We start from the raw sequence: 7,343 nt of genomic DNA on the forward strand, positions 1-7,343 counted from the left end.
ATAATATGCATGGGATAATTTCTGTTTTCTTGCATATACTTAAGCATGACCTATGGACCAGTATGTGGTCTATTTTAGAAAATGACCCATGTGCAGCAGAAAAAAAATGTGTATTCAGCTTTTGTTGGGTGGAACACTCTGTTTATGTCCACTAAGTCCTTCTGTTCCAAGCTCTGGTTCAGTTCTGTTACTTCTTTGTTAATTTTTTGTCTGTTTGGCCTATCTTTTTTGGGATAAGGGAATGTTAAGGTCTTCTGTTAAGACTGTGGTATTGGAAATTAGATTTTTCATGTCCATTATGATTCATCTTATATAGCTGGGTGCTCCCGAGTTTGGTGCATAAACATTTGTGAGTGTTACCTCTTCCTCTTGAATTTTTCCCCTAACTGGTATATAGTGGCCTTCTTTATTTTATTTGATGATTTTTGGTTTGAAGTTGAGACTGTCTGAGAATAGGATTGCTACCCCTTTTTTTCTGAAGTTCTGGGGCATGTAGTATTGTTTTCCATCCTTTGACTTTCAGCCTATGAATTTCTCTGTGAGTTAAATGTGTTTCTTGTATACAATATATTGTTGGATTGTGTTTCCTAATCCACTGTGCCAGCTATTTCTTTTAATTGGTGAATTGAGGCCATTTACATGGATAGTTATAATTGAGATGTATTGATTTATCATCAACATGTTATTTACCTGCTGTTGTTTACTCCTTTTTGTCCTGTGTTTAATTGCTTGCCCTATTCAGTGGGTTCCCTCTGTTCTCATTCATGGAGTTCTGATCATTTTGGTCCCTCTCCAGAACATCTTTTAGTAGTCTGTATAGGGTTGGCTTTGTCAACATGAAATTCTTTATTTGTTTTTTGTCATGGAAGTGTTTTACTTCCCCATCAAACTTGAAAGAGAGGGACCAGGAAGATGGCTCAGTGGAATAAGCATTTCCCTGGCAAGCGCAAGGGCATGTGTTCAATCCCCAGTTTAAAAAAAAAATACTTGAAAGACTTTTGCAGGGGATAGTAGTCTGGGCCAGAATTTGTTTTCATAGAGGATTTGAAGAACTCTGCTCCTTGCTGCTCTTGTCTTCATGGTTTGTGAAGATAAATCTGCCATTAATCTGATGGGTTTTCCTTTAAACGTGATCTGTTTCTTTTCTCTAGTGGCTTTCAGGATATTGTTCTTGCACTGGATTTCTGGAATCTTGACTATTACATGTCTTGGTGTGTTTTTAATTAGGTTGAAGTTAGTTGGAGTTCTGTGTACTTCGGTTACCTGAATGTCAGATTGCTTCCTCATATTTGGGAAGTTTTCTGCTATTATTTCTGCCCATATTCTTTTTATATCATTTGTATTGACTCCTTCTTTCTCATTGATGCCTATTAGTCTCATGTTGTTCATCTTTGTACCATCTTGCAGCTGATGAATTATTTTTTTCCTCATCCTAGTTGTTTTTAAGAGATCTTTTCTTACCTTTTCACTAGCTGCAACAGTGTCTTCAAGATCTGAAACTCTATCTTCACTGTCACTCAAACAGTTTTGCAAGCTTATGATTGAAATTTTAAGTTCCTCTATATCTCTTTGACTCTGCTTCATGCAATCTATTTCTTTCCCATATTGCTCATTCAAGGAATCCCTCACTTTTCTAATCACTTTTCTAAATCTATTTTTTTATCAATGTCTTCTTGAGAAGCGGTTATTAATTCTTTTACTTCAGAGATTATTTCTGATCTGATTTCTTCTATATGTTTCTGCATTTGATTCTTTACTTCAGAAGGTATTAATTCAGAGGTTTCTTTTTTTATTTCAGAGATTAATTCTGATCTGAGTTCCTCTACACCTATCTGCTGTTGTTTCTTTACTTCCGACGCTATTAATTCATACATTTCAGCTGAGCTAGTGTCCTCTGCACTTGTTCTGGGTTGGCTCAAGGCCTGAGATTGTATTTTGCTCCTTCTCCTTGTCATTTCATATAGCATTGACCTCTGACCTTTGGTGTAGAGCTTTGGTGCAGTTATAACCTTAGCACTTACTGAAATTTGGGTGCAGATCTATTAAGTTTGAGTTTATCCAAATATGCCTGGCTTGGATCTAGCTGTTGTGCTCAGCTAGTGAACCTGTTCAGGAAGTGAACCTGTTGTGCCCCTCTGACACAACAGTGAACCTGTTGTGCCCCTATCCAGGGCGCACAGTGGAGCACAGAAGCTTTCCCGCACACTAGCAGGGCCTGGGCTTGGGCTGTGTCTGGGGAGTCCCAAGAGTGCAACAGATGTTCTCATTCACTTGGTGGGCTTAGGAGATGGGCTCCAGAGGGGTGGAGGGGTCCTGAGCGCGTGGCAGAGGGTCTTACTCAAACAGTGTGCCTACGATTGGTACACAGAGGTCCCGCAGGAGCACGGAAGCTGGAAGTTCTCCCACACACTCTCTGAGCCTGGGCTTGGGCTGAATCTGAGGGGTCCTGGATGCACGGCAGAAGTTCTCACTCACTCAGTGGGCTTGGGGGTAGGCTCCCAATCCTGTGGTTTCTTTTGTTGTTAATTTCAATTTCATTGCATTGTGGTCAGATAATATACATAGGATAATTTCTGTTTTCTTGCATATACTTAAGCATCATCTATGGACTACTATGGGGTCCATTTTAAAGAACATCCCATGTACAGCTGAAAAGAATGTGTATTCAGATGCTGTTGGATGGAACACTCTGTATATGTCCATTAAGTCCATTTGTTGGGAAGTTTGGTTCACTTCTGTTGACTCTCTGCTGATTTTTGTATGCTTGACCTATCCTTTTGAGATAAGGGGGTGTTAAGGTCATCTGTTAAGAGTGTGATATTGTTTATTAGATTTTTCATATCCATTAAAATTTGTCTTGTATAGTTGAGTGCTCCCATATTTGATGCATATGTATATATGACTGTCATCTCTTTCTCTTGAATTTTTCTCCTCACCAATATGTAGTGATTTTTTTATCTCATTTGTTCATTCTTGGCTTGATGTTCAGATTTTCTGCAAGCAGGATAGCTACCTCTGCTCTTTTGCGAGGTCCTGGAGCATGTAGTATCATTTTCCGTCCTTTGATTTTCAGCCTTTGAGTTTCTGTATGGGTTAAATATGTTTCTTGTATACAGAATTTTGTTGGATTTTGTTTCTCAATATACTCTGACAATCTATTTCTTTTAATAGTGATGAATTGGGTCCATTTATATTGGTGGTCATAATTGACATGTATTGGCTTATGTTTGTCATGTTATTTTCCTATAATTGGCTCCCTACTTTTCTTCTGTGTTTGGTTGTTTTCCCTGTTTGGTGGATTCTTTCTGTTGTTATTCTTAGAGTTGTAATTTTTAACCCTTTCTACAATGTCTTTTAGCACTCTAAGTAGGGTTGGTTGGTCATCATGAATTTCTTTAGTTGTTCTTTGTCATGGAAGTATTTTGCTTCTCCATTAGGCTTAAAAGAGAGTTTTTCATGGTATAAGAGTCTGGGTTGGAATTTGTTTTCTTGTAGGACTTGAAATACTTTGCTCTATGGTCTTCGCTTGATGGTTTTTTGATGAGAAATCTGTTGTTATTCTGATGGGTTTTCCTTTGAATGTGATCTGTTTTTTTTCTCTAACAGCTTTTAGTATATTGTTCTTGTGCTGAATTTCTAGGGTCTTGATTATTTTGTGTCTGGGTGTGGTTTTAATTGGGTTGATATTATTTAGAGTTCTATATGCCTTAGTTACCTGAATGTCAAATTGTCTCCCCATTATTTGGGAGTTTTCTGCTATTACTTCTCCCCATACTTTTTTAATGTCGTTTGTATTGACTCCTTCTTTCTCATTGATGCCTATTAGTCTCACGTTGTTCATCATTGCATCATCTTTCAACTGTTGAATTATTATTTCCTGATCTTTGTTGTTTTAAAGATTTTTTTCCTTTTTGATCACTACCTACAACACTATCTTCAAGGTTTGAAAGTCTATCTTCATTTTCATAGAAATGGTTTTGCCAATTTTTAATGGCATTTTAAATTTCTTATACATCTCTCTGAAACTGCTTCATGCATTATATTTCTTACCTATATTGTTCATTCAAGATTTCTATTATTCTAATATTTTCTCTATTTTTTTATCAGTGTCTTCTTTGGAAACTCTTAGTAATTCTTTCATTATAGTTATTTCTTTTAGTTGGGAAATTATTCCCGATCTGATTTTCTCTATACCCTTCTACAGTTGTTTCTTTACTTTAGTTGTTATCATTTCAGAGATTTCAGGTGTGTGATTTCCAATTTCTTCTATGCTGATGCCTTCTGCATTTGTTCTGTGTGGGCTCAGGGCCTGAGATTGCATTTTGCTCCTTCTTTTTGTCATTTTCTATTTCTGAGAGAATTCTTTATTTTGATTTCTGTGAATTTTTTTTGAAAGTTTGATAGTAGATAGCTTTATGACTGCAATCAAAACCTCTCTAAAGGGTCCATTCTTTAGGTATCTTTCCTGTGCCAGAGATTCTTGGTTTGTGTGTGCCCCAAGATTTGGCTTTCTCTATTGATTGAGAGTGAGATATTGGTTTACATTTGGCATTATCCTCCATCCTTCAGTAAAGGGGCTTTGGTGAGGTTATTACCCAAGCACCTACTGATATTTTCATCCAAGGGAGAATATGTAGTTAAGGCAAATATGGTATCCTATTTACAGTAGTACAATTATCAATACTAATAATAGCTAGCAAAATTTAGAAATTGACAAATTTTGTAATTAATGTTATTGTCCTTTAGATCATCGGAGCAAACGTTATAGCTATATAACAGAGCAGATCTTAAATTGTGAATTTGCAATTAAATTAGCTCCTCTGTTTTCTGTCTGGGCACCTCCCATTCATGTACCTGGAGTCTTCCAGGCAGACTATTTCACCTAAATTACCTCCTACCACCTCTGTGCTGCACAGATTTGCACCATAAGTCTGGGTCCTGCTGGGCCTAGCAGTATGCTTCAAATCACTGGATCTAGTTTTATGGGATTCAAACTCAACCTACCAGACCTGGCTTGGGTCTGGCTGCTGGGCTCAGCTCCTTCTGGCTGTGCTCCAATAAAGTGGATTGGCTGGGTCTGGCTGCTGGGCTTGGCAGCTTCTTCTGAGTGCTCCTACTTTGGACATATTTTTCAGCCACATTAGCTGAACATGCTCCAAAAGCAAGGATTTATGACCTAAGTTACCATCTTGAGGTCACAGATACTTAAAGGGTGGTCTTACAGAACTAAAATCCCCTTCATTTTAAAAAGTATGTTATCTATTTTACTGTGTCTTTAAAATATGATTGTTCCATGGTTAGTCTGATAGTATCTCCTCCAAAATGCATGTTGCAAATATCCAGTCCAACTGTATTAAGAAGTACTCTTTGAAAGATGATTAGTCCTCTAGTCATTAATCATCTCATGAATGGAAACTGCACTCTGTAAGTGTTGAAGGGAGCACACACTTCCCTTCCATCTCTTCTGCCATCTGAGGACACTGCATCTGTCTCTTCCAGTTGAGGGAGTGACAAGGTACTGACTTGGAAGCAGACAGAAGCTCTCACCAGCCCCCAGTCCTCCTAATGCCTTGATCTTGGGCTTCCCAGCTTTTAGAACTGTTAAAATAAACTTTTGTTGTTTATAAATTACTTGGTACACAATATTTTGTTAAAGCAGCAGAAAGAAACTAGGAAAAGATAATGTATCAAATCTTCATTTCACAGACCTTATTCCCTAGGACCAGGCTACTCCCTCTTTAAATTTCATATTTAAAGAAAAATATGTATGTATGTATGTATGTATGTATGTATTTTTATGTATTTAGAACAGGGCCTAGAGGGTCTACAAGGTCTACAGGGTCTCACTACATAGATTGGACTTATAATGATTCTCCTGTTTTTAGCCTCTTGAGAGCTGGAATTACAGGGGGAAGCCTACAATTCATACCCAGTCTCAATCATCATCTCAGTGCACCCTGGGGGTGAGGCTGGAATGGTATGCTGGGGACTGAACCCTGGCCACTGCACTCTGCCTAAGCAGGCATGTTAGTCCACTGAGCTATCTGGCCAGTCCTCCCCCCCAAAAAAAAACGTATTTAAAGAAAAATAATTAAAGAAAATGTATTTAAAGAAAAAATATTAAAAGCAATAACTAGTTTTGTTTAAGTAGTTGTATGTCCAGAGTATTTTTTTCTGTATTAACTGAAATAACCTTTTAAGTGAATGATTTTTTTTTCATCACCATCATATAAACTATAGTGCTAAAACAAAGGTGAGTGAAGAAGTTAGTTCAGAGGCTATAGCCAATAATGGATCAATAATAGGAACTGGACCCAGAGTTCAGGCCCAGTGAGTGAGTGAGACTACCTGGGGCCCGCGGATCCTGAAGTGACACGGAGCCCAGGCCCGGCCTGTGAGTAAGACAACCCAGGACTGCCAGATCCTTAATAGACCCAGAGCCCAGGCGTCTCATGTGAGTGAGACTGCCTGGGGCCCACTGGATCCTCATTTGAACCAGAGTGCAGGTCCAGTGTAGAACCCTTCAGCAGAACTCCCTGCAAAGAGGCTAGAGGCAAGACCCACACCACTGATACAGGAGCACAACATCTTGCAGGAGTGACACAAAGGGTTCAACTCCAATGCCTGCAGCAGAAAGAAGTGGAGCACAGCAGCCAGACCCCAGCCAGATCGAAGCAATCTGAACTTCATAGATCCGGACCTGGTGCTCAGGTAATAACTCTATCTAAGCTCTACACCAAAGGTCAGAAGACAGTGGTATACAAAATGACAAAGAGAAGGAACAAAAGGCAGTCTCAGGCCCCGAGTCCACCCAGTACAAATGCAGAAGACACTAGCACAGAGGAAACTGAAATCACACACCTGATACTCTGAAATAATAGCATTGGAAGTAAAGAATCAACTGCAGAAAGATATAGAAGAAATCAGATCAGAAAAAATTTCTGAACTAAAAAAAAGTAGTGATAACTATAATCAAAGAAATACTAAGTGCTTCTAAAGCATACACTGATAAAAAAAAAATAGAGCAGATTATAAAATAGATGGAACTCCTGAATAAGAAATTTAGGAAAGAAATAGAGTGTATGAAACAGGTTCAAAGGGATATACAGGAAATTAAAACCTCAATCACAAGCTGGCAAAACCGTTTGAGTGAAGTGAAAATAGACTTTCTGACCTTAAAGACATCATTGCAGCTAGTGAAAAAATAAGAAAAGATCTCTTAAAAACAACTAGGATGCAGGAAGAAATAATTCAATACCTGCAAGACGATGCAAAGATGAACAATGTGAGACTAATAGGCATCAATGAGAAGGAAGGAGTCAATACAAATGATATAAAAAGAA

This window comes from Octodon degus, unplaced genomic scaffold (genome assembly GCF_000260255.1).
Source record: "Octodon degus isolate 3935 unplaced genomic scaffold, OctDeg1.0 scaffold00090, whole genome shotgun sequence".
NCBI classification, from domain to species: Eukaryota; Metazoa; Chordata; class Mammalia; order Rodentia; family Octodontidae; genus Octodon; species Octodon degus.